The sequence below is a fragment of the Neophocaena asiaeorientalis genome, unplaced genomic scaffold (assembly GCF_003031525.2).
Source record: "Neophocaena asiaeorientalis asiaeorientalis breed wild unplaced genomic scaffold, Neophocaena_asiaeorientalis_V1.1 scaffold179, whole genome shotgun sequence".
Taxonomy (NCBI): domain Eukaryota; kingdom Metazoa; phylum Chordata; class Mammalia; order Artiodactyla; family Phocoenidae; genus Neophocaena; species Neophocaena asiaeorientalis.
In genome coordinates, this window is record NW_020172775.1 from 16,734 (window position 1) to 44,072 (window position 27,339).

Sequence of the window (27,339 nt, forward strand, 5' to 3'; positions counted from 1 at the left end):
AATGCAGGGGGCGCGGGTTCGATCCCTGGTCAGGGAGCTAAGAACCCACATGCCTCACGGCCAAAAAACAAAACATAAAACGGAAGCAATACTGTAACAAATTTAATAAAAACTTTAAAAATGGTCCGCATCAAAAAAATCTTTTTAAAAAAAGTATTAAGATTTAAATTTTATAAAGGTAATGGTTCTCAGAGATGTAATTTGATACTTTCATCTCCACCTGCCTATCCTACATCTTCACTTTGATGTCTAAGAACTGCCTCAACCTCACCCACATCCAAAGCTATGACTTTCCACCCCCACTCTGTTCCTCCAGGTGCCTCCCCCATATCTGACACCTCTTCTTGTTTCTCAGGCCCAACCAGCTGGGTCATTCTTGGCTCCTTCCTCTTCCACAAACTCCAGATCTGAATTGAAAAAAAAGCTGATTCCGATTTTGAAATACATCTATATCTACCCATATATGAGCACTTGCTTTATTACGATATGAGTACTGGTGAGCAGTGAAGCAGATTCTCAGTAAATGGTGCTTCATCAACTGACCATCTAGATAGAATAAAATTCATCAAGAGTCAATTCCAGGGGCTTCCCTGGTGGCGCAGTGGCTGAGAGTCCACCTGCCGATGGGTTCAAACACGAGTTCGTGCCCCGGTCCGGGAAGATCCCACATGCCGTGGAGCGGCTGGGCCCGTGAGCCATGGCCGCTGAGCCTGCGCGTCCGGAGCCTGTGCTCCGCAACGGGAGAGGCCACAACAGTGAGAGGCCTGCGTACCGCAAAAAAAAAAAAAGAGTCAATTCCAAGTGAATAGTGGATCTAAATGGGAAAGGTAAGAAAAACCAGAAGATAACGTAGGAGAATGTCTTCATGATCTCATGTAGGCAAAAATCTGAGGGCAGGAATTTGTGTCTGCGATGTCTAATGCTGCATCTCCAATGTAGACGCCCAGTATTTACAGAATGAACGTAAAGGAAACTTCCACACTCTCTGGAGGGATATACACACATACAAGTACTTGGGTCATTGTGAAGACACATAATGTTCTTAGTGGTCAGGCTGAATGTCATATAAATGTCACTTATTAGTTTATCATCTAATGTAATCCTAATTAAAAACCATTCAGATTTATTTTCAGAATAATCTGATTCTAAATTTCATACAGGAATGAGCAAGAATACCTAGGAAAACACTGAGGGGGAAAAAAGTGGGCCCAAGCAGTGAAGTGTGATAAGGCCTACCAGGAGGTAAAACATATTTTATAGTCACAATTATTACCGTCTTGTTGAATCTAGGACACTGTATTATAAGGTGCAACACTGGTTCGTGTGCCACTAAGAAAAACACTGGCTATTAGGCTATGACTTGTTAGATGCCTCCTGATTCAAAGATCTCACAAGTGTGAAAAGATATCTGCCTTGGAATGGCATTGATGTATGGATTCTCAGATGAACAAAACAATAAAAATGCCAGACATAGACCCAAAATCATACGTGACTTTAGTAGAAGATAAATATTGCAGATAGTTGGGAAAAGAGGGGTCTTTCACTGACTGGTATTGAGAAAATTAGGTAGTCATTTAGGAAAAAAGCCTCCTATTTCACACCTGATAGACACACACACATACACACACACTCCAGCTGGATCAAAGTGAAGTGTGATAAGGCCTACCAGGAGGTAAAACATATTTTACAGTCACAATTATTACCGTCTTGTTGAATCTAGGACACTGTATTATAAGGTGCATCACTGGTTCGTGTGCCACTAAGAAAAACACTGGCTATTAGGCTATGACTTGTTAGATGCCTCCTGATTCAAAGATCTCACAAGTGTGAAAAGATATCTGCCTTGGAATGGCATTGATGTATGGATTCTCAGATGAACAAAACAATAAAAATGCCAGACATAGACCCAAAATCATACGTGACTTTAGTAGAAGATAAATATTGCAGATAGTTGGGAAAAGAGGGGTCTTTCACTGACTGGTATTGAGAAAATTAGGTAGTCATTTAGGAAAGTCTCCTATTTCACACTTGATAGACACACACACATACACACACACTCCAGCTGGATCAAAGATGTGAAACCAGAAACCAAAAAACAGAAGGACAGTAGTAGAACAACTCGAGGGATAATAATTTTTATATTATCAGAATAGGGAAGGTCTTTCCAAATATGTCATAAGTGGAGAAGCCACGTAGAAAGTCTGATTATCTGACTGCTTCAAAACAAACAAAACCCAGTGGTGAGGCCAACGCTGCCCCAACATCGAAGTGAAAACCCGAAAGGCAAGCTGGGAGGTAGCCTGGCTACTCACCCTACCCCATCCAGGGTGTTTCCAGGGTCCTCATTCTCCTCAGACCCCCACCCACATGGCTGCTGCCAGTGCCAGTCTATATGGGGCCTCAGTGACCTCCTAAAACAAGAGGGTTATTTTACACAAAGATAATGGGTTGAATGGTGACCCCAAAAGATGTGTCCCTCGGAACGTGTGAAGGGACCCTGTCTGGGAAAAAGGTCTTTGCAGGATTAGTGAAGGATCTGAGATGAGGACATCATAGATGAGGGTGGCTCTAAATCCAATAACAGTGTCTTTATGAGACGGAAGAGGAAAGGCACAGGGAAGCCACGTGAAGGCAGAGGCAGAGATGGGAGAGAGGTGGCCACAAACCCAGGGACGCCTGGAGCCCCCAGAATCCAGTAGAGGCAGGAAGAACATTCCCCTGGAGCCTCCAGAGGTAACATGGCCCGGCCCACACTTTGATTCATACATCTGGTCTCCAGGACTGGGGGAGGATGAATTCCTGTTGTTTTAAACCACCCCACCCAGCTTGTGGTCATTTGTTACAGGAGCCACAGAACAGTCACACAGACCCTGTTCTGTAGGATCCTGGAAGTGCAGGTCTCACTAAAGGCAGATAGAGGTTGGATTACACAACCCTTAGAGTCAGCATTGGGCCCCAGAAATCCTAAAGCAGTGGCTAGACACCGGAACGTTGAGGGGTCAACTCGGAAGCCCATCCCTAAGGGTGCCGGCTGCACACGGCCTCCCCAGGTTTTTACACACGTACATGCTGGGGATAAGTATTTCCATCCTGATTCAGGACCTCTGATGTCACCGTTCATGTTGCTAATTAAGAACCCACCAGTTGGGGCTTCCCTGTTGGCACAGTGGTTGAGAGTCCGCCTATCGATGCAGGCCACACAGGTTCATGCCCTGGTCCGGGAAGATCCCACATGCCACGGAGCGGCTGGGCCTGTGAGCCATGGCCGCTGAGCCTGCGCGTCCGGAGCCTGTGCTCCACAACGAGAGAGGCCACAACAGTGAGAGGCCCGCGTACCGCAAAAAAAAAAAAGAACCCACCAGTTATACAGATGAAAACCCTATCAGAACACTTGCTCCCGTGGTAAACAATTCTGAAGTTGGTCAGAGGTGGGGAATCGTCTCCCATGCAGCCAGCAGCCCCCCACCCCGGCAAGGAGCGTCCTCATTGCAAAGCTGGGGGACCGTGCAGAGGCGTCTGTGAGTAAACGTGAGCTGAGCCCCAGGCCAGCTGCTGCTGAACTGTTCCCACCCACCTGGCAAGGAGCGTCCTCATTGCAAAGCTGGGGGACCGTGCGGAGGCGTCTATGAGTAAACGTGAGCTGAGCCCCAGGCCAGCTGCTGCTGAACTGTTCCCACCCTTCCCAGGTAAAACACCTGAATGTGTGCAAGGACTTGAAAGCCTAGAGGAAGGGCCGTGGAGCCACCCCAGCGACAGCACACTGGCCGAGTTTGTGCCTGCAGGCCAGCCAGGATGGTCCTGGCCGCGGGCGCTCTTCTGGAAGCTTTCCATTTCCCTGCCTGAGGTACCCCTCCTGTCCCGGCCCCCACTGCTTTTTTCCTTCCTCACCTCTGCCCGGGGAGAAATTCCAGCAGCAGGTATGGGTGACACATCCTCTTCTTTAGCAGGTGGCAGCCCAGCAACTCCTGCAGAAAGTCCAGCAGAGCCCCACTCACACCGGGCCACCCACAAAGCCGTGGACCCTACTCCCTCCCACCAGCCCAACCCGAGACTGCTGACGGGGCAGAGAATATGGCGTCAGGCACAGCTGCAGGTACTCTTGCCTGGAAGGGGTATTTATATTGACCTCAACCCAGGCACACCTGGGGAGGGCTGGCCGGCTGGGTCAGGCTGCCCAGGTCAGCCATTCCTCGCCCATCAGGGGCTCAGAGTTGCACAAATTGGGCCTTGCTGCACCAGCCAGGTCCAAGGAACCGGGGGGTGGGGTGGGGGGTGGGGTCCTGAGGGTCAGGATAGACAAGGGGCTGCAGCCCTGGCTTGTTTTCTAATCATTTTATCTGGTCCATGAGCGGGAGACAACTTCAAGAAGACCCTCTCCTAATCAGAGGAACCCAGGAGTCAGGGAGAGCAGGGGTGGTGGGTGGAGACAGAGGCCTGGTGCCCCGGCTGCAGTAGAAGTCTCTGGAAGGCCCGGTGGAGGGAGACGAGATAAGCCCCATGGGCTGCCCAGGTGAGTCCCATGTTCTGGAAGGTGCCTGCCCACCTTAGCCCCGTGGGCTGCTGGGTACATGCCCAGGTGAGCTCCATATCCTGGGAGGGGCCTGTGTAGAAGAGCCCCATGGGCTGCTGGGTACATGCCCAGGTGAGTCCCATGTTCTGGAAGGTGCCTGCCCACCTTAGCCCCGTGGGCTGCTGGGTACATGCCCAGGTGAGCTCCATATCCTGGGAGGGGCCTGTGTAGAAGAGCCCTTGCAGTGGGAGGGGCCGTGGAACAAGCATCCTCTTTGCCACGAGCACACAGTTGCTTCCTCCCCCTTGGGCAGTGCTGGGGTGAGATGAGAAGCAGGAGACACTGTGGGCTCCTGAAAGCCTGCGCGGGCTCGTGTAGAGCAAGGAGGTCAGCAGGTGGGCGCTGGCTACTGTGCTGCAGACTCGCTTTGAATGTAGCTATTTGTTTTATAGCACTTCATATTATGTGAATATAAATTATTTATCACATATGTATTTTGCAAATATTTTTCTCCCAGTTTCTGGCTTGTCTCTTGGCTTTCAGAATAAGGTATTTAACCAAGTACAATTTTCAGTTTTATAAAGTACGTTATTAAGTTTTTCCCTTTTGTGTGAGGGCTTTTCACGTGGTCTTAGAAATCAAAGCTCGTGATCTATGTGACCAAACCCATGGCCATGTCAATTTTCTTCTATATGATCTTCTATAATTTTTAAAGTTTTATATTTTAAATTTGCCTGTGGACAATTTGGAGTGACTTTTGGTGCGAGTTGTAAAGTCTGTGCCTACGTTCGTCTCGTGGCACGTGGTTCCTAATTCTCCTGTAATTAGGTTCCAGAAGTCCTGGGATGTTGGCCTCTGTCCCTTGGAACCTGCAGAGTGTAGTGCATTGAGCGGGGCTGCCCACAGGGAACTCAGCCTCCCCTGAAGTGGGAGTGGGTGCTGCTTGCATTTTCCCAGGTGGCCAGCGGAGGGCGACAAGCCGGCATCTCTCACCAGTGCGGGACCTGCCTCTTCTGCCCACAGGCTTGGCCCTGTGCACAGCTGACAGGGGTTAGGTCTCCGCAGGACCCGCCAGGGCTTTGGCTTTGGAAAATGCAGACCTGCATCCACATGAAGGGTAGCTCGGTTTTCCCAAGAACTGCCGGGAGGTTCCACCCTGGGAGGGAAAGGTGAAGAAAATGTGGTGGGATGCTTCCTGCTGGGGGGGTGGGACACCCGGAGATGCAGAGCTGCCTGCAGACGCTGCTACAGAAACCCCTGATTTTTTTTCTTTTTGTGTGTGTGTGTGTGTGTGGTACGCGGGCCTCTCACTGTTGTGGCCTCTCCCGTTGCGGAGCACAGGCTCCGGACGCGCAGGCTCAGCGGCCATGGCTCACGGGCCCAGCCGCTCCGCGGCGGCATGTGGGATCGTCACAGACCGGGGCACGAACCTGTGTCCCCTGCATCGGCAGGCGGACTCTCAACCACTGCCCCACCAGGGAAGCCCCCAGAAACCCGATTCTTTCCTGAGAATATTGGTGGAGCGGGGCATTCAGGCAACAGGGCAAACAGCTTTCTCTGGAGGCTCTTGTGGGGAAGTGGGGGTATAGCAACAGGGGCTCAGCCCACAAAACCCCAGAACAGCTCCCAGATCAGCTCTAGAACTGCTCCCAGAATGGCAAGAAGTGGGTCTTCCACCTACTAGACGTGGAGGAAAGGGGTGGGGTCTGCAGGGCCTCCCTCACCTTCGGGGACTTGCTGGGAGGTCATGGGGCTCAGCACATGCTGTGTGCTCAAGGCTAAGATGGGTCAGGACGTGCAGTAGGGATGCAAAGGGGGATCCCTGCGCCAGCATCTTCGTGACCCCTCCTTTCCTCAAGGGTCTCGAGAACAGTCTCTTTCCCCAGTGACGAAGGATAAAACTATGACATTTCCCCCAGGGAAGCTCATTATAGACTTGGCACTCAGCTGGGGGCTGGTCACGTGATTTCCACCCTCACCCTCCCAAATGCCTGGGCCCAGAAGGGGAGCCTTGTTCAGCGCGAACCACATGGTTTGTGCAAACAGTGTAGGCGCAGGGGGGTGCCCCTAAGGGGAGGGAGGTTTAGATAAGGGCGGGGTGATTTTCCAACTCTCCCCCACCCCCTCGGCCCCCAGGGCATTTTACAAAAGCCAGAGACTCAGCCGAGGAGGAGAGGCAGCGGCCCCTTCCTGATCCACGGGCCTAGGATGCCCTATATGCCGAGGGCACTAGACTCAGGTGTCTCCTACACCGTGCCTGGTAAAGGGGCCCTGCAGGTTCTAGGGCTCTGAGACCACCCCACTTCTGACCCCAGCTGCAAGACTGGGAGCCCCTAGACCACCCCAGGTTTTTTTCTTAGAGGCTCCCAGGACTCACTGAAGCTTTATACTCAGGCTCAGGATTTGTTATGGTGAAAGAAATCAGATAACATCAGCTAAGAGCAGAGATCAGGAGGAGAGTTGGGGGGTCCATCGGGTATGACCACCTAGGGAAGCGACCTGAGCCCTGGGGTGCAGGGTGTCACTGAGGTCCACCACGTTGATGTGGGGAACCCCGTGTGGCTGGAGTTTCACTCCAGCGCCTGTGAGGGGCTCAGGAAACCCCACCATGCGTCACGCCGTCAGCACAGACCAGCCCAGTGTGAAGACCACGGAGCACGGACACACGGATCTGATGCAAGGTGACCACCCGGAGCCAGGAGCAGAGGCCTGGCCTCTCTGAGGGCAGGTTTGCGGGTCTTTCACTTCTTGGGTTACGTTTATTCCTAGGGGTTATGTCCTTCTGATGCTATTATAACTGGGATGGTTTTCTTCTTTTCTCTCTCTGATGTTTCATTATTAGTGTATAGGAACACAACTGGCTTTTGTGTACTTGTGATTTTGTATCATGCAACTTCCCTGGATTCGTGCACTACTGCTAACCGTGTTTTGGTGTTTGGATGTGGAAAGCTGCAATTAGAAATACCACTGTTTCTAAAACATCCAGGTCATCCAGAACGCCAAGACATGGTGGCTACTGACATAATCTTCCCGCCGTGCCCCTCAAATCTCTGCCATCCTACAGCGGTGAACTGAACCACCACTGGGGAGCAGGAGCTGGGTGGGGCTTGGCCTCCATAACAAACTATGACATCTTCTCTGCTTTCCTGTCCCTTCACTGACATGCTTGTTTTGAAAAGTAATTGACTCTGCAGTCATTTCCAAAGTCTAGAAAATTGTCCCTAGCAGTAGAAAAGACTCACATTTGCCATTTCACACAGAATTCTATATTGTGTTTTATGCAAAGCAGAAATCCTCTTCCAGGGAAGCAGCACGTGACCTCCAAGTGAGGACATTTTTATGGTTTCCACATTATAATCCAATCCACAGGCCCACGTCCACTTTCACCAGGTGCCCCAACGCTAGGGAAATGTCTTGTTCCATTCTGATCCAGGTTTCTTTTTCTGAAACACTAACAGATCCTTTCCCTCCTTTTCACAACCTTGATGGATCGAGAGCCCACGACACGAGTATGATCTGGCTGGCCTTTTCTGTGTGGTTACACAGATCAGTACTTCACTCATTGCTTGTTGTGACTAAGTGGGCCTCACATTTAGCATGTGAGCCATTTAAAGTACACAGTCCTATGGCATTAACCACAGGCACGTTGTTGTACAAATAACCTCACCATCCATGTCCAGATCTTTTCCAATTTCACCAGTGAAACGCTGTACTTTGATTGAACACTAATTCCCCTCAGTCCCTGGCACCCACATTCTACTTTCTGCCTTTGAATTGTACTTCTCTGGATACCTCCTATACGTAGTAACTCATCATGTGTGTCCTTCTAAAGTGACAGGGCTATTTCACGCTGTCTGATCGTAATGCCTTTGAGGTTCGTATATGCTGTAGGAGTTGTCAGAATTTCCTTTGTTGTTAAGGCTGAATGACATTCCTTCGTGTGGATATTACATGTAGTTTACCCATTCATCCATGGATGGACACTTGGGTGGCATCTGCCTCTTGGCCTTGTGATTCACGCTGCTTGGAATGTGGGTGTACCCATTTCTGTCCCAGGCCCTGCTTTTAATCTTTTGGGTATGATCCTCTCTGACGAGGTGTTTTAAAACTTTTGAAAACTTTGAACAGACTTTCCAAATATCAGATTCTTTGAACTCCAGCTAACTTTGGGGTGCTTCAAAGGGCTCCTGGAGCATCCCGAAGAGAGATCCTAAGCTAGCTGGGTTCACTTGGTGTGTTAAATTACATGGAAAACATTGTCCAAGCTCGCTGTTGCCTGTGGCAGATGGAACCATCAGGCTCTCCCCAGTTTTTTCGTAGCCACAAAACAGACAGGGGAAAGGATTTGGGGCTCTTCTGCTCTCTAGTCTCTCACCTCACCCAACTTACAAAAATCTAAAGAATTTCTGTTTCCCGGCCTCGGGTCTTGAACCCCTTGCCCAGCTCCACTTTCTCCAAAGATTCCTCTTTGAATCTATCGGACCCCCTTCACTCCAGGCCTTGGCAGCCCATACACTGCTACGGACAGCCTATCGGGCTGGCCGCTGCCCAGAAGCCCATATTATAAACTCTGTAGACATTCAAGCATGAGGAATACACCCCAGTGTAGGGAAACTTGTTATAGGACATAGGCTTTATACACAACAGATGCCCCTCAGGGAGAGTCCTGGCAACGCACTGGCACTAGTTCAAATGTCCCCACCCCCAACCCCTGGGGACCCTCATGAAAGGGACTGGGCTGACCACAGGCATCTGGTTGGGCGATGGGAGAGCAGAAGACACTGAAAACCCCATTAGGTTCGAAAGGAATTCGGAGGATGCTCTGACCCCTTCAAGTTAAAGCCTCCTGGTAAATGTTTCCGGGAAGCCAGATTCCATTTCTAGGAATGCTTGGTTGTAGGTTGCTCAACATGGGAGGATCCCCTTCTAAGCCAGAAGAAACACCTCTGGAGTGTATCCTTAAAACTGGAAATTTTTAGGGACTTCTCTGGTGGCACAGTGGTAAAGAATCCGCCTGCCAATGCACGGGACACGGGTTCGAGCCCTGGTCTGGGAAGATCCCACATGCCACGGAGCAACTAAGCCCGTGCACCACAACTACTGAGCCTGCGCTCTAGACCCCGCAGGCCACAACTACTGAAGCCCGTGCGCTACAACTACTGAAGCCTGCACGCCTACAGCCCATGCTCTGCAACGAGAAGCCACGGCAATGAGAAGCCCGTGCACCGCAACGAAGAGTAGCCCCCACTCACCACAACTAGAGAAAGCCCATGTGCAGCAATGAAGACCCAAAGCAGCCAAGAATAAATAAATAAATAAAATAAAATAATTTTTTTAAAAGTCCACAAATAACAAATGCTGGAGAGGGTGCGGATAAAAGGGAGCCCTCCTACACTGCTGGTGGGAATGTAAATTGGTGTAGCCACCATGGAAAACCGTATGGAAGTTCCTCAAAAAACCTAAAAATTGAGCTACCATATGATCTAGCAATCCCACTCCTGGGCATATATCTGGAGAACAACATAATTCGAAAAGACACATATACCCCAGTGTTCATAGCAGCACTATTTACAATAGCCAGGACATGGAAGCAACTTAAGTGTCCATTAGCAGATGAATGGATAAACGAGATGTGATATACACACACACATATCCACAACACATACTCACTATGGAATATTACTCAGCCGTAAAAAAGAATGAAATAATGCCATTTGCAGCAACATGGATGGACCTAGAGATTATCATACTAAATGAAATCAGAGAAAGACAAATATTATGTATCACTTACATGTGGAATCTAACAAATAATAAAAATGAATCTATTCAAGAAACCGAAAGAGACTCACAGACTTAGAAAAAAAAACTTATGCTTGACAAATGGGAAGTGGGGGAAGGGTGAACTAGAAGTATGGGATTAACCGATACACAACACTATATATAAAGTAGATAAGCAACAGGACCTACTGTAGAGCACAGGGAACTACATTCAATACCTTGTAATAACCTACAATGTGCTGTACACCTAAAACTAACACAACATTGTAAATCAACTACACTTCGATAAAATTAACATTACATTTAAAACAAAAAAAAGAGGGACTTCCCTGGTGGCACAGTGGTTAAGAATCCGCCTGCCAATGCAGGGGACATGGGTTCGAGCCCTGGCCCAGGAAGATCCCACATGCCATGGAGCAACTAAGCCCGTGCGCCACAGCTACTGAGCCTGTGCTCTAGAGCGTGCAAGCAACAACTACTGAAGCCCGCACGCCTAGAGCCTGTGCTCTGCAAGAAGAGAAGCCACCGCAACGAGAAGCCCACACACAGCAACAAAGAGTAGCCCCCGCTCGCCACAACTAGAGGAGGCCTGCGCACAGCAACGAAGACCCAACGCAGCCAAATAAATAAATTAATAAAATAAAATAAAAAGAGAATTTCAGAGGCGGGTCTTCAAGAACAGACCACGGTCCACATGAGTAGTGACCATGTCAGCGATGACAATTCCTGGCACAGGCAGGCATGAGGAAATGTCAGCTAGAGGAAAAAATTAGAACCTGGTGTACACAGGTGCCTTGGATCTGGACAGTTACCTGGCCAGGGCAAGGCCAAACAAAGGGGGGTCCATTAAGGTGACTGAAAAACCTCTGCCTCTGACACCTTCCACGTGACACCACAGGAAGCAGGTGTTGGGGCTGCTCAAGGAGAGCAGAAGGCAGCGCTCACACATCATCTCAACCAACAACAGCACCAACCCAGGGAAATGGAAAAGGAAGCAGTATCCGTGGTCCTGATGAGAGGACAGAGCTGTCACCGGGGAAAGGGGAAGGACACAGGGGTGGATCTGAGGTTCTTACCCAGGGAGGCTGTAAGTGCCAAGTTCTCCAGCTTCACATCACAATACGGGCATCTCCAAGACTCGTCAAGGAGACCCCATTCCTCCCCGGAAAATGTCACAGCCACATCTTCTAAGGCCACGCCATCCTGCTATGATGGGGACAGATGAAACCACAAACAGCCCCACTCTCAAGGAGCCACAATCCATTCTCCACCAACCCACCCACCCCCACATCTACCATATGCCCATCCTCCTCCCAACCTCCCCAACTCAGAGAAGAAACCAGGCCCTGGTGCCACTGGTGCCTCTGTCTCCTCAGGGGCCCACTGATCACTGGACAAAGCCATCAGTGGTAGGAGGCACATGGGCAATCAACAGCTAAGCTCTGGGACAAGCACAGAAGGATGTACCACCTCCGCAGGCTATTACCCGGCGTGGCCACAGTCACGTGGTCTCCAGTGCAGTGCCCTAGGCCATCAGACGTGCCCCTGTGTGAACGCACATCCCTTAGAGCCCCATACCCACAGCCACCAGCATCAGTGCCCCTTACTGTAGGCGTCTTGTTACTCGTGTTTCAGTCACCTCCTCATAACCCCACTGGTGAGGGTGTAATTCCCACCCTAGGGGTGTGGCCAAACACACGACCCCTGACACTGGCCAGACGCAATCAACAGCCATTTATTAACCACGTATTAACATGTGGGAGACAACACACAAGGCCGTGGGAAGGCCACACGCTGGCGGAGTGAACAACAAAGGGCTGTGGGATGCAGTCTCTGTGGGATCGAGAGGGTACGGTGCCCTGCTTCCCGCAAGAGGACATGACTGGCTTGTTTAAATGACTCTGCAGGCTGGTAGGGAACTGAAACTAACTAGAAAGGGATAAGCAGGAACTGTGCCTGCTCCCTTCGATAAAAAGGGTTGTAAGGTTAGGAGACATTACCTGTGAGAAGCATGTGAAGGGAAACTTGCACCACGGCCATTTGAGGGCATCCTTGTTTCACCAGATGTCAAGGCAGCATACCTGTTGGCCTTAACTTTAGAACTTGCAACACAACTTGGCAGACAGCATCCAGAATATCCTCGACAAATTCAGAGAGGATCCAGTATGACTACAGACTTCCCACGGTTCCTGTTAGCAACCACAGCCCCAAATCATTCCACGCAGGTCTCATTCAACTCCTTGGCTCAGACGCAGTCACAGAGAACCATGTGCGGATCTCAGCTACCCATGGTCCTATCTGCTATTCCCGCACTTGCTGTGCCCTCAGAAATCACACCCTTCCTCCGTCCATCCAACCATCATTCAAAGCCCAGCCCCACTGATAACCCACCCCAGATCCTGTGACTCACAGAATTTGCCCCTGATCACATGCACCTGGCTGAACGAGACATCCCAGACGCCACCCAAGTCCTCAAAAAATCTTGGTTAGTCCACAAAATGGTAAAAAAGCTCAAGTTTCAGCCTGAGTATATCTTTAAGTATGCACAATTTATGGCAAGACAATCAGTCAATCCTCATTTTTCATGGATTCTGTATTTGTAAATTTGCCTACCTGCCAAAACTGGAAAACCCCCAAATCAATACTTACATTTTTACACTTATTCATAGACATGTGGAGACACAAAATATCCGCGTCACCCAGTGTATGTGAGATACACAAGACGATGCTCTGCCTTCTCTTTGCGGCTTTCATACTGTAAACAAGCATTCTTCCCATGATGTATTTAGTGCCCCATTTATGCTTCTTCTTGGTGGTTTTGTGGTCCAAAATGGCCTCCAAAACTGGCGCTCATGTGCCGCCTAGAGTCCCTAAGCCCAAACAATGTGGCTTAAAGAAAATACACGTTAGGTAAGCATTGTTCAGGCATGAATCATGGTGCTGTTGGCCATGATTTCAGTGTTAATGAATCAACAGTATGCAGTAAACGAATTGTTTTTAAACAGAAACACATGGAAAACCACGTTATGTACTTACCAGTTGACCAAAACGTTGTGACCAGAGGCTCTCAGGAACCTGATTACAGATTTCCCCTAGGAACAACGGCTGTATATTCACCAATTCAGTGAATTAAAGGCCATGACTAGCGTGAATGACAACTGATTGTACTTCAGTAAAGCTGTTTAAAAAGCAAAGGTAACTCTTAAAATTTGTAACTTCCTAATTATTTCACTATGGTTTACTATTCTATACATTCTCAAGGTTATTTGCGTCTACTATTATCAGTACGCAAAAACAATACAATGTGGTACCTTCTTTGCATCTTTGTCTCTTTTGAGGCTGCCACAACAAAATACCACAGACTGGGTGGCTTAAAGAAATGTACATTCTCCTATTTCTAGAGGCTGGGAGTCTAAGACCAAGGTGCCATCAGGAATGGTTTCTGGTGAGGCCTTTCTTTCTGACTTCTAATCAACCACCTTCTTGGTGTGTCATTAAACGGCCTTTCCTCTGTTCGTGAATACAGCGACAAAGTGAGCACCTTCTGGTGCCTTGTCTTCTTCCATGGACACAAGTCACGCTGGATTAGGACCCCATTCTTATGACCTCATTTGTCCTTAGTTATCTCCTTATAGGACATACCTAAAAACATAGTTACAAAAAAAAAAAAAAAAAAAAAAAAAAACATAGTTACATTGGCTGTTAGGGCTTGAACATATGAATCTTGAGGGACACAATTCAGTCCATAACAGACTTACCTATATTATGCAAAGGTCTTTATTCCTTGTGAACATTCTGGTATTTTAGGAGATTGGGGTTGAAGGTAAAGGACTTTCCACTCACTGCACTCATAAGGCCTTTCTCCAGCGTGAATTCTCTGGTGTCTAATGAGGCGAGAGCTCTGGCTAAAACATTCCCCTCGTTCACTGCACTCACATGGCTTTTCACCAGGGTGAACTTTTCGATGCATGATAAGGTTGTACTTCTTGCTAAATAATTTTCCACCTTCCCCACACTCATAAGGCTTTTTGCCAGTGTGAACTCTCAAATGCTCCCTGAGGCTACAGTTTTTTCTAAAGGATTTCCCACACTCACGGCACCTGTAAGATCTTTCCCTCTTGAGGACTCTGGTGTGGAACAAGGGTGTGTTTGGGGCTGCAAGCTTTCATGCACTCTAGCCGGTTGTAATGGTTGTTTACACTGTGGAAGGCCACCACACGCTCCGGTCCACTGTTTGACTTCTCCCTGGTGTGCGTAGCCTGTTGCTGAAGATGTCCCGAGCTGGCCAGAAAGTCCTTCCCAACCTCCTTATGGGTAAAGGAGTTCCCCGACACATGGAATTAGCAGCTCTTCAAGAACAAGGCTCTGCTCATTGCTTTTGAAGCATTTCTCTCCAACACGCTGCTTGTGCAGCTGATAAAGGTCTGCAGTGAGAGGAAATTGTTTTCCACATGCCCCACACATGTGCAGTTTCGGCCTGTGATGTGTTTCCTGGTGTTCAACCAAGTGCAAACTGTCTCTCAACATGGGTCCACACATCTCACAGAGGTGGGCCTTCTGGGGAGACAGACCTGCTTTGAGAGTCCTATCCTGTGGCATTACTTTGGCAGAAATGCTGTGCTCAGAAGATGCCTCCTTATCCTCCACTCCACACCAACAACCTGAAAGAAAGAAATGCTGGTGAAGTGCATGTTGATTCCGGTGAGAAGGGTAACCTGTAGAAAAGTGTGTGTGGGACAAACCCAGGAACAATCAGTGGGATTGTTCTGGGGACCAAAGAGTTGGGTACAGGTTGAGAATGGGTTGATTAGCAGAACTGGGCCTCTAAAGATCACAGAACAGGGGAGGACTCACGAGGTTAAATACAGCACCACTGGGTGCAGCACAGGGAGGAAAGGGCCTACAATTCCTTCCTTCGGAAATAACTCTCTCTGGAGATCTGGTCTTCTGCTGACATCGGTGTGTTATGTAGAAGAGTGTGTTCAGGCCCAAGAAAATACAACTACAACAGAGTAGCTGGTGTTCAATGACTGTTTAAGAATATGTGTGTGGGACTTCCCTGGCGGTCCAGTGGTTGGGACTCTGCATTCCAATGCAGGGGATGTGGGTTCGATCCTTGATCGGGGAGCTGGGATCCCACAGGCCTTGGGGCCACAGGGCCAGAACATAAAACAGAAGCAATACTGTAGCAAATTCAATAAAGACTCTGAAAATGGTCCACATCAAAAAAGTCTTAAAAAAAAATAAAGAAAGAAAGAATATGTGTGCATGTTACAATGCACATGTAGAGGCCAATGTCAGAGAGTACTACAGGTGAAGCAATGAGAACGGTGAGTGATATGTGTAGCCCACAGATGTGGTGAACAGCCCTGAGCTGGAAGAGCAGAAGTGACAAATAGCAGAGCTGACAAGTTGGCAGTGTCAAGAATGGGAAAGGAAAGGCATTAGGCTGCCTTTGTCAACAGCACCAAAATACTACTCAAACAGAATAGGTTTCTGTATGATCTGAGCACAGCTCAGACATCGTGCCTCCCCCAGGGCTAGGCTCCCATGAATTCATACTGCTGTAGCTGGATTTATGCTACAAACTCAAATGTTTATGTTCCTGCAAACACCATATGTTGAAATCCTAACCCTCAATGTGATGGTAGTAAAAGGTGGGGGACTCTGGCAGGTGATTAGATCATGAAGAAATGAGGAACATGTTATGAGACAAGGAACACTGAAGATCCTTTTTATAAAGTGGAAAAGAACTTGGCTGAATTTTGTTCATATTCTAGTGTTTTATAGAAGGTAAAATGTGTGAGCAATGAAATTTGATATTTAGCTGAGAAAATTCTAAACAGTGCTGCAGAGAAGCTTGGTTCCTCCTGACTGCTTAGAGTAAGATACAATTAGAGAGGTGACTTGAGGATGGGATTGTTAAGCAAAAAGGAACCAGAACTTAAAGATCTGAAAAATTCTCAGCCTATCCATTTTGAAAAGAATGAGAAGGTGTTTTCAGAAGAGAACACTAAGACTTTGATAAGATTAGCATGCATATGACCCAGAAACCTCATCTGCCATCTCAAAAATGATCCCCCTTAAGGTGATCAGGGACCCTCACGGCTGCCACCTCCACCACAGGCCCAGAGAGCAAGGGCCAAGGGAGAGCCACAGGACTCCAATGGGTGGGGCCACCTATCTGGGTCAGGCACGCCACGATGCTCCCGCTCCGTGCCTCACGGCGGGGCCCCGGCAGAGCGCTGTGGTGTGCTCGGCGGACACATGGGGCCAGGGATTCCCAGAGCCGTAGCACCTGGACCAACACCAACAGAGCCACCGGCTAACAGTGCCAGTCTGAGGGCCACTGTCACGAGATCCCAATCCAGGAGAGCAGCAGAGGCAGGACTGCTCCCCAGCGGGCCTGGAGGGCAGAGCACTGAACCACAGAGGATTATACTTGAGGCTTAGGGTCCAAAGACATTTGCCCCAGTAAGCTTTGGACTTACTCGGTACCTATCACTCCTTTCTCCCTTCCCTTTAGAATGGGTATTGTTTCATTCTGGGATGGGAATGTCTACCTCATGCCTGTTGCACCACTATATTTTGGAAGCACATAACTTGTTTGGTTATATAGGTTCTCAGCTGGAGAGAGATCTGTTGCAGGGTAAACTGTATTTCAAGTCTCACCAATATCTGATATAAATGATATTTAGATGAGACTTTGGAATTTAGAGTTGATGCTAGAACTAGTTAAGATTTTGGGGGCATGTTTGCTGGCCCTGCAAGGTGGAAATGGTGGTGTACTAGGTTTTTGGGTTTTTGTTTTTTGTTTTTTCCTTTCCACCCACAGGGTTTGGGTTTCTGGCTGGGAGTCAGGTTTCTGGAAATCTACGTGGAAAATTAACGGTATATGTGGTATCTGTCTTCAATAGGGCTAAAAGGAGCCCAAGCCCGTTAACCAGCTGAACAAAGTCTATGATGCAATAGACCCTTGCTGAGATTTAGACTGGAAAGGTTGTGGAAGTGGGGCTGGGCCAGGATACAAAGAGAAATATGGGGGAAGAGAGAAGTTACTGAGAAGAATCAAGAGATCCTAGCATGCTTATTTGCTGTGTGATCCTAGTCAAGCAACTTATTCTCTTTAGGAATTCTTTTATAAAATTTGACCAACAGGACCCACCTCACAGAATTACTGAGAAGAAAAAAATGAGATTTCTAAAAACCTGAAGAGTAAGCTTTTAGAAAAATCATCAGAAGGAAGGAAATTGGAGAAATAAAACTGGAAACATTCAGAATCTTGATGGTGTGCCAAACCAAATGTCAACTGGAGCTCGACCAAAAACTAAAATGAGCAGACCAAAGCCCAGGAAAGCCATGTGGCAGACAGGGTCCTGGTGCTCTGGCCTGAGCCTCTGAGGTGGGAGAGCCGAGTTCAGGACATTGGACCACCAGAGACTTCCTGGTCCCATGTAATATCAATTGGCGAGAGCTCTCCCAGAGATCTCTGTCTCAACACTAAGACCCAGCTCCACCCAGTGGCCAGCAAACTCCAGTGCTAGATGCCCCATGCCAAACAACTAGCAAGACAGGAACACAACCCCCATTAGCAGAGAGGCTGCCTAAAATCATACTAAGTTCACAGACACCCCAAAAAACACCACCAGACATGGTTCTGCCCATCAGAAAGACAAGATCCAGCCTCACTCACCAGATCACAGGCACGAGCCTCCTCCACCAGGAAGCCTACACAAACCACTGAACCAACCTCACCCACTGGGGGCAGACACCAAAAACAATGGGAACTACAAACCTGCAGCCTGCAAAAAGGAGACCCCAAACATAGTAAGTTAAACAAAATGAGAAATCAGAGAAACATGCAGCAGATGAAGGAGCAAGGTAAAAATCCACCAGACGAAACAAATGAAGAGGAAATAAGCAGTCTACCTGAAAAAGAATTCAGAGTAATGATAGTAAAGATGATCCAAAATCTTGGAAATAGAATGGAGAAAATACAAGAAACGTTTAATAAGGACCTAGAAGAACTAAAGAGTAAGCAAATGATGAACAACATGATAATTGAAATTAAAAATTCTCTAGAAGGAATCAATAGCAGAATAACTGAGGCAGAAGAATGGATAAGTGACCTGGAAGATAAAATAGTGGAAATAACTACTGCAGAGCAGAATAAAGAAAAAACAATGAAAAGAATTGAGAACAGTCTCAAAGACCTCTGGGACAACATTAAATGCACCAACATTCGAATTATAGAGGTCTCAGAAGAAGAGAAAAAGAAACGGTCTGGGGCTTCCCTGGTGGCTCAGTGGTTGAGAGTCCACCTGCTGATGCAGGGAACAGGGGTTCGTGCCCCAGTCCAGGAAGTTCCCACATGCCACGGAGCAGCTAGGCCCATGAGCCATGGCTGCTGAGCCTGTGCGTCCAGAGCCTGTGCTCCGCAATGAGAGAGACCACAATAGTGAGAGGCCCACGTACCACAAAAAAAAGAGAAAAGAAAGAAAGGGTCTGAGAAAATATTTGAGGAGACTATAGTTGAAAACTTCCCTAACATGGGAAAGGAAATAGTCAATCAAGTCTAGGAAGTGCAGAGAGTCCCATACAGGAGAAACACTCTGAGACACATATTAATCAAACTATCAAAAATTAAATACAAAGAAAAAATATTAAAAGCATCAAGGGAAAAGCAACAAATAACTTACAAGGGAATCCCCATAAGGTTAACAGCTGATCTTTCAGCTGAAACTCTGCAAGCCAGAAGGGAGTGGCAGGACATATTTAAAGTGATGAAAGGGAAAAACCTACAACTCAGACCACTCTACCCAGCAAGGATCTCATTCAGATTTGATGGAGAAATTAAAACCTTTACAGACAAGCAAAAGTTAAGAGAATTCAGCACCACCAAACCAGCTTTACAACAAATGCTAAAGGAATGTCTCTAGGCAGGAAACACAAGAGAAGGAAAAGACCTACAAAAACAAACCCAAAACAATTAAGAAAATGATAATAGGAACATACATATTGATAATTACATTAAATGTAAATGGATTAAATGCTGCAACCAAAAGACATAGACTGGCTGAATGGATACAAAAACAAGACCTGTATATATGCTGTCTACAAGAGACCCACTTCAGACCTAGGGAAACATACAGACTGAAAGTGAGGGGATGGAAAAAGATATTCCATGCAAATGGAAATCAAAAGAAAGCTGGAGTAGCAATTCTCATATCAGACAAAATAGACTTTAAAATAAAGACTATTACAAGAGACAAAAGAAGGACACTACATAATGATCAAGGGATCAATCCAAGAAGAAGATATAACAATTGTAAATATTTATGCACCCAACATAGGAGCACCTCAATACATAAGGCAACTGCTAAGGGCCATAAAAGGGGAAATTGAAAGTTAACACAATAATAGTAGGGGACTTTAACACCCCACTTTCACCAATGGACAGATCATCCAAAATGAAAATAAATAATGTAACACAAGCTTTAAATGACACACTAAACAAGATGGATTTAATTGATATTTATAGGACATTCCATCCAAAACCAACAGAATACACTTTCTTCTCAAGTGCCCATGGAACATTCTCCAGGAGAGACCATATCTTCAGTCACAAATCAAGCCTTGGTAAATTTAAGAAAATTGAAATCTTATCAAGTATTTTTTCCAACCACAATGCTATGAGACAAGATATCAATGACAGGAAAACAACTGTAAAAAACACAAACACATGGAGGCTAAACAATATGCTACTAAATGACCAAGAGATCACTGAAGATATCAAATAGGAAATCAAAAAATACTTAGAAACAAATGACAATGAAAACACAATGACTGGGCTTCGCTGGTGGCGCAATGGTTGAGAGTCCACCTGCCGATGCAGGGGACGCGGGTTCATGCCCCGGTCCAGGAGGATCCCACATGCCGTGGAGCAGCTGGGCCCGTGAGCCATGGCCTCTGAGCCTGCGCATCCAGAGCCTGTGCTCCACAACGGGAGAGGCCACAGCAGTGGGAGGCCCATGTACCTCAAAAATAATAATAATAATAAATAAAAACAGAAAAAACACAATGACCCAAAATCCATGGGATGCAGCAAAAGCAGTTCTAAGAGAGAAGTTTATAGCAATACAAATCCTACATCAGAAACGAGAAAAATCTCAAATAAACAACCTAACTTTACACCTAAAGCAAACAGAGAAAGAAGAACAAAAAAACACAAAGTTAGCAGAAGGAAAGACATCATAAAGATCAGATCAGAAATAAATGAAAAAGAAATGAAGGAAACAATAGCAAAGACCAATAAAACTAAAAGCTGGTTCTTTGAGAAGATAAACAAAATTAATAAACCATTAGCCAGACTCATCAAGAATGGAATCTAAAAAAAAAAAAAAAAGTTTCTGAAGAACCTAGGGGCAGGACTGGAATAAAGATGCAAACGTAGAGAATGGACTTGAGGACACATGGAGGGGGTAGGGTAAGCTGGGACAATGTGAGAGAGTGGTTTTGACATATATACACTACCAAACGTAGGACAGATAGCTAGTGGGATGCAGCCGCATAGCACAGGGAGATCAACTTGGTGCTCTGTGACCACCTAGAGGGGTGGGATAGGGAGGGTGGGAGGGAGATGCAAGAAGGAGGGCATATGGGGATATATGTATACATATAGCCGATTCACTTTGTTGTACAGTAGAAACTAACACAACATTGTAAAGCAATTATACTTCAATAAAGATGTTAAAAAAAGAAAAGATTTTGGGGGCTGTTGGAATGGATACATTTATTTTGTATGTGAGAGGACATGAATTTTGGGAGCTAGGGGTAGAATGCTATAGATTGAATGCTTGTGTCCCCGCAAAATTCATATGTTGAAATCCTAATCCTCAATGTGATGGTATTAGGAAGTGGGGGTCTTTGGCAGGTGATTAGGTCATGAAGGTAGGGCCATAATAAATGGGATTAGTGCCCTTATAAATGAGACCCCAGAATGCTCTCTAGCCCCTTCCAACATATAAGGACATAAAGAGAAGGTGGCAGCTATGAACAAGTAATAGGGCCCTCACCAGAACCTCATGCTGGTGCCTTGATCTTGGACTTTCCAGCCCACAGAACTGTGAGAAATCAACTTCTGTTGTTTATAAGCTACCCAGTCTGTGGTATTTTGTTACAGCAGCCTGAATGTACTAAGACAGACAGGGATAAACATGTGGGTAAAAGGGTTTGGTAAGCTACTGAGCAACACACTAATGTAATGTATTATGCAATCATAATTTCTGCCCTTTAGCTCCCTTTCTACCTTTTAAACTGTCTCCTAAACTGCAGGTTTAAAAATTTACAGTGTCAGGATACAGTTCCTAGAATGTGAAAATCACTGTGCTCTACAGATTTAAAGGAGAATGAGGTTTGTTACTCATTTAAGCACTCCAGGTTGCAAGTGCTAAGGCAGGATTTGGAACCCTGAAGTCCCTAATGGGATTTGTGGGTGTTGAGGCCATAGTTCCTTGGACAAGCTGCTTCTCCTCTGTGAGACCCAGTTTCCTGGTTATTAACCATTTTTCCCATAATCTACGCTTGGCTTCTTTGCTGAGAGAGGCCATGTTTAGAAGTAGGATTGGGTGGAGGATGGAGGCTGTGAATGGAACCACACTGTAAAGCAAGAACCAACTGTTCACCAGAGGCTCCAGGAGAGGACTTTTTTGTTTTATGTCCTCATGGAATGTTGTCCAAATCCTGATAAGCTGTCAAAGAGAGGCAAACCATCCTAGGGCAGTAGACAGTACATACCTATTCTTTTCATAGAAAAAGAGAAGGCTCTTTCCACAAGGCCAGTACCTTGATCTTCAACTTCCCAGACTGCAGAAGAGTGAGAAATAAATGTTTGTTTAAACATCCAGCCATGTTAGTTTGTTATAGCAGCACGAACTGACTACGACAATTTATTTCCATTCTGTGAACCACCCAGGGCTCTCCACCCCACCCCCAAGATGAGCAACTACATGGGACCTGGGTGATGGAAGTGTTAAGGGCAAGATAGGACAGACGGCGTTCAGGACTGGCCCAGAATACTGATAGCCCACAGGAAAGAAAACTATTACAAAGAGAACTTTGGGGGAGGCTCTTACAAGAACAGAACATGATCCACATAAGTAGTGACTATGTCAGTGATGGTAATTGCTGGCACAGGCAGGCATGAGGAAATGTCAACTAGAGAAAGTAAGTTAGACCTGGGTCACACACGTGCCTTGGATCTGGACAAAGTCACCTGGCCCGGGAGAAGGCAAGTAAGGTAGGACTCAGGATGAGTACAAGACTCTGGACCCTGCATCCTTCCCTGGGAGTCTGCAGGAAAGCAGGTGTTGGGCCTGCTCAAAGAGAGGAGAGGGCAGTCCTACCAACCACAGCACCTACTCAGGAAACTGAGGAAGCAGTGCCCACAGTCCTGATTTGAGAATGACATAGCTGGTCCTGGGGAAAGAGAAAGGGCAGAGACTATCTCTGGGCACAGGGGTAGGTTTGAGGGTCTTACCCAGGGAGGTTACAAGTGCCAAATTCTCCAGTATCACATCTTGGTACAGGCGTCTGTGAGGCTCGTCAAGGAGATTCCATTCCTCCAAAGAGAAGTACATGGCCACATCCTCAAAGGTCACATTTCCCTGCTAAGATGATGACAGAAGAACCAAAAGCAGTCCACTTCTGAGTCACAATCCCTTCCCCCAACATCTATTCCATGCCCACCCTCCTCCCAAGCTCCTTAACTCAGCGTTTCGAGAAACTAGGCCTTGGCACCACTGATGCCATTGTGTCTTCATGTGCCCATTAATCCCTGGGTCCAGGAGGCAGGTGGAGAAACATACAGTTGACCCTTGAACAACACAGGTTTGAACCACAAGAGTCCACTCATACTTGGATTTTTTTCAGTAAGTAAATACTACAGTACTCATGATCTGTGTATAGGTAGGATGAATCAGCAGTTGTGGAACTGCAGATACAGAGGGCCTACCTGTAAACTTTTATGCAGATTTTCGAGTGTACAGAGGGTTGGTGCTCCTAACCCCTTGTTGTTTAAGCATCAACAATATCTAAGCCATGGGCCTGGCATAGAGGATCCAGCTGCTCGTATTACCCTGGCATTACCAAAGTCTCAATACCAGATGCTGGAACCTTCAGGTATACTCCCTAAGTTCACACCACTCTTTAGAATGCACATCCCTAGATTCCACATGCCCACGGCCACCACCACCTTAGGGCCCACACCATAGGCATGTCCTTGGTCTCCCCACATTACTCGTGTCTTAATCAACACCTCTTCACCCCACTGCTGAGGGTGGAATTCCCAGCGTATAGTTATGGAGACAGCCAAACATGTGACATTTGACACTGAACATATGAGATAGACAGCAGTTTATAAATCACATATACTCACAGCCTCAGAGGGGAGGACACGCCACACTACACAGGGCCACATGGAGGCTGTACTCCAGAAGAGAGGCTGTACACCGGGGGATGTGGGACATAAGCTTTATAGTATCAAGAGGGAGAAGTGTTCCTTGGTTCCCATGGGACGGTGTGATTGGCTTTGTGCAAAACTCCATGGATTGGTAGGAACTGAAACCTGCTACAAAGGGATGAACAGGAACTGCTCTGGTCTCCTTGCTAAAAAGGGGGTATCTGGTAGGAGCAGAGTGGGGAGGGCAACTTGCACTGAGGACATTTGAGCCATCCCATTTTCTACCACCCATGTTAAGGCTACCCATAACGGGCTTATGCTGCAATCTGACAGATGACATAAAGATTATGCTTGACATAGTTAAACACAATCCAGTATGATGCCAGACATCCCATGGCTTCCACTAGCAGTCACAGTCCCAAAACTTTCTATGAAGATCTCCCTGCCTGGCTCAGTTCCTTGCCTCTGACTTAGTCACACAGAATCACACGTGTATCTCAGACACACATGACTCTCCTCTACTTGTGTGCTTCACTTGTTGCCCCCTACCACTACAACCTTCCTCTGTCCACCTATCCCTCGTTCAAAGATCAGCCCACAGGTGGCCTACCCCAGGCCTAGTGACTCTCACAGATGACTACATTTGCTCTTGACCTTATCCTCCAGGCTGAATGAAAAACAAGCTCCATGGGCTTCCCTGGTGGCACCGTGGTTAAGAATCTGCCTGCCAAAACAGGGGACACGGGTTCGATCCCTGGTCCAGGAAGATCCCACATGCCGCGGAGCAACTAAGCCCGTGTGCCACAAGCACTGAGCCTGTGCTGTAGAGCCCGTGAGCCACAACTACGGAGCCCGCATGCTGCAACTACTGAAACCCACGGGCCTAGAGCCCGTGCTCCGCAACAAGAGAAGCCACCGCAATGAGAAGCCCGCGCACTGCAACGAACAGTAGCCCCCGCTCAGCCCCTGCTCACCCCAACTAGAGAAAGCCTGCGCGCAGCAACAAAGACCCTACTCAGCCAATAAATACATAAATTTATTTTTTTAAAAAGAGAGAAACAAGCTCCACCAAAGTCCTCACAAAATCCTGGCGTATACAGAGAGTGGTAAATAAGCACCAGTTCTGGCTTGAGTGTCATCTCACTTCAATTGCTACTATGACTCTGCATCCATCTCATGTCCAGTCTTTTCTTGGAAGCCTTGGCCACCTGCCAGACAATACTGTCTCTGAGAGCTTCCCCAATTCCTTTTCCACCACCCCAGGTGGGACTCAAGGACTGGGGAAATAGCACTTAAGAGTCCCAAGACACCACAATCCAGACATGTGATTCACTGTCAGGCCCAGCGAGGGAACGGGACACCTTCCACTTGACTGTGTTGGTTCCATAAGCAGCCATGGAAATGTGGAACAAGTGATGAGTCTATGGAGGGGTTTGATGGGCTCAGGCTTCCATGTACCCCTGCCTGGCCCTGAAGTCTGGGATAGCTACTTAATCTCTGAGCCTCAGTGCTCAGTTCCCCTTTTACAAGGTGTCCCTGTGCCTGTCACCCTCCCCCACTTGCCACCACACTGTCAGAAACAGGGCCCCACCAGAAACCTAGCAGGACCCTGAGGGGCTCCTGTGTACGGAAGCCTTTCTGTGTCTTGCGTTTCTTGTTTGTAGGTCAAGGGATACTCTTAACAGTATCCTCGAGCTCTACTGAATTAAAACCCCCAACAAATAGGAGATGCTAACTACTTGATGAGGCATTCTTCAGAGAAGATCAGGACACCACCAGAGGCCAGATTAAAGGAATGCAAGCCCTGCTCACTACCAGATCCTTATCAACAACCGCGTTCTTCAACTGTTGCTGTAAAACTCACCAAATTCCCCCGGGGTATGGACAGGTTTTCAGGGCACGAGCCCACTGTGTCCCCCCTCGCCTGGCAAAGCAATAAAACTATTATTTTCTGCTTCACCGAAAACTGTCTCTGAGATTCGATTCGGCACCTGTGCGCAGAGGCCAAGCTTTTGGCATCACACCCACGGCCGCCTCACCATCCTGGACACCGGGTCCTGGGCTGGCAGGACGAGAGCAGGCGCCCCGCACTGGGGGCTTTAGTGTCTGCTGGGGTGAGCGCGGTGAGAGTCCGGAGGACAGGCGTCTACCTGAGGCGGGTCCCTCAGCACTACCGCTGCCATTGGGGTCTGTGGGCAGAGTGGACCCGGATCGGCAGTCCCTCTCCCAGGCCTGGCGCGGGGCATCGGGGCGGCGTCGCCGAGCCTCAGACCCGCTTTTGTCCTGGGGGAACAAGGCCTCTTCTCGGACCTTGCTGGCCGTCACGTCGGTCCAGACCCAGCAGCCCGGAGCCAGAACAGACCCGGAGAAGTTAAAATGGTCGCCACGAGAAGGAAACCAGAAATCGCTCCCTTATGAATGCCACCTGATACGGAAACGCCCCTTTTATGAGACTTTGATTGGCTGAGTGGCGCTGCCGCCCGTCGTGGAGCATTCTGGGTAATGTAGTTCCCGCAGAACCACAGGCCGCGCGTGAGGATACTCCCCGCCGACCTCTAGTAAAGAAGGCAGGTTAAAAAAAGAAAAAAGGCAGAGCTCCGCTGCCAGGGGAGCTGGGAAATGGTGCGTCTGTGTTCTCGGGCAGAGGAGGGACTTCGCTCCTTCTTGAAAAGGCCATACTTAGATTTCTGGGGAGCCCTTTCTGCAACTGATGGCGCAGGTGTTTGGAGACGTATTTGGACTCCCGGGAAGCTCAGCGTGCTCTGAGAGGCTAAACAAATTCTTTCAGACGCCCCTAAAGGCTACAGATATAAATGAACCTGTCATTCCATAGAATCACAAAAGTTGTGTCCCCGGGTATAGGAAACTCATAAAAATTATCGTAAGCAATTCAAGCGTCAAAATTATAAAAATTCAACCATGTTTAGGAATTCAAGAAATTATCTTTAACAATCATACGGCAATGATCATAGACAAAAATAAATTAACTATGTACGTTTGAAGTAATTGCTCTGAAACAAATTGAGATATAAATCTACAGTAAAAAACAAACAGAGGGACTTCCCCGGTGCCACAGTGGTTAAGAATTCACCTGCCAATGCAGGGGAGATGGGTTCGAGCCCTGGTCTGCGAAGATCCCACAGGCCACGGAGCAACTAAGCCCGTGCGCCACAACTACTGAGCCTGTGCTCTAGAGCCCGTGAGCCACAACTACTGAGCCTGCGTGCCACAACTACTGAAGCCCACGCACCTAGAACCCACGCTCCGCAACAAGAGAAGCCACCGCAATGAGAAGCCTGCGCACCTCAACCAAGAGTAGCACACCACCCCCCCGGGCTTTCCTGGTGGCGCAGTGGTTGAGAGTCCGCCTGCCAATGCAGGGGACACGGGTTCGTGCCCCGATAAATAAATAAATAAATATGGTCTGGGGACTTCCCTGGCAGTCCAGTGGTTAAGACTCCATGCCTCCAATGCAGGGAGTGCGGGTTCAATCCCTGGTTAGGGAACTAAGATTCCACATGCCGAGTGGCGTGGCCAAATAAGTAAATAAATAAATAAGGTCTGCAGCACTGAAGTACACAAATGGTAAAAT

At 47.7% G+C, this 27,339-nt stretch overlaps 1 long non-coding RNA gene across 6 annotated transcripts; it reads right to left on the minus strand.

The window, feature by feature from the left end:
* Window positions 1-4,720: 4,720 nt before the first annotated feature.
* Window positions 4,721-26,124, minus strand: LOC112396930 (uncharacterized). 6 transcript variants are annotated; one of them, XR_003002677.1, is made up of 7 exons: window positions 25,612-26,124; window positions 22,827-22,956; window positions 22,085-22,153; window positions 14,047-14,949; window positions 12,289-13,930; window positions 11,365-11,494; window positions 4,721-5,666 (listed from the first exon to the last, which is right to left on the minus strand). It is a non-coding gene; the product is annotated as an uncharacterized LOC112396930 (long non-coding RNA). The 6 variants fall into 6 exon arrangements; XR_003002680.1 differs by lacking the exon at window positions 4,721-5,666 and having other exon boundaries at window positions 10,835-11,494; window positions 12,289-13,466; window positions 13,600-13,930; XR_003002681.1 differs by lacking the exon at window positions 4,721-5,666 and having other exon boundaries at window positions 10,835-11,494; window positions 12,289-12,477; window positions 12,938-13,930.
* Between the last annotated feature and the right edge of the window lie 1,215 nt (window positions 26,125-27,339).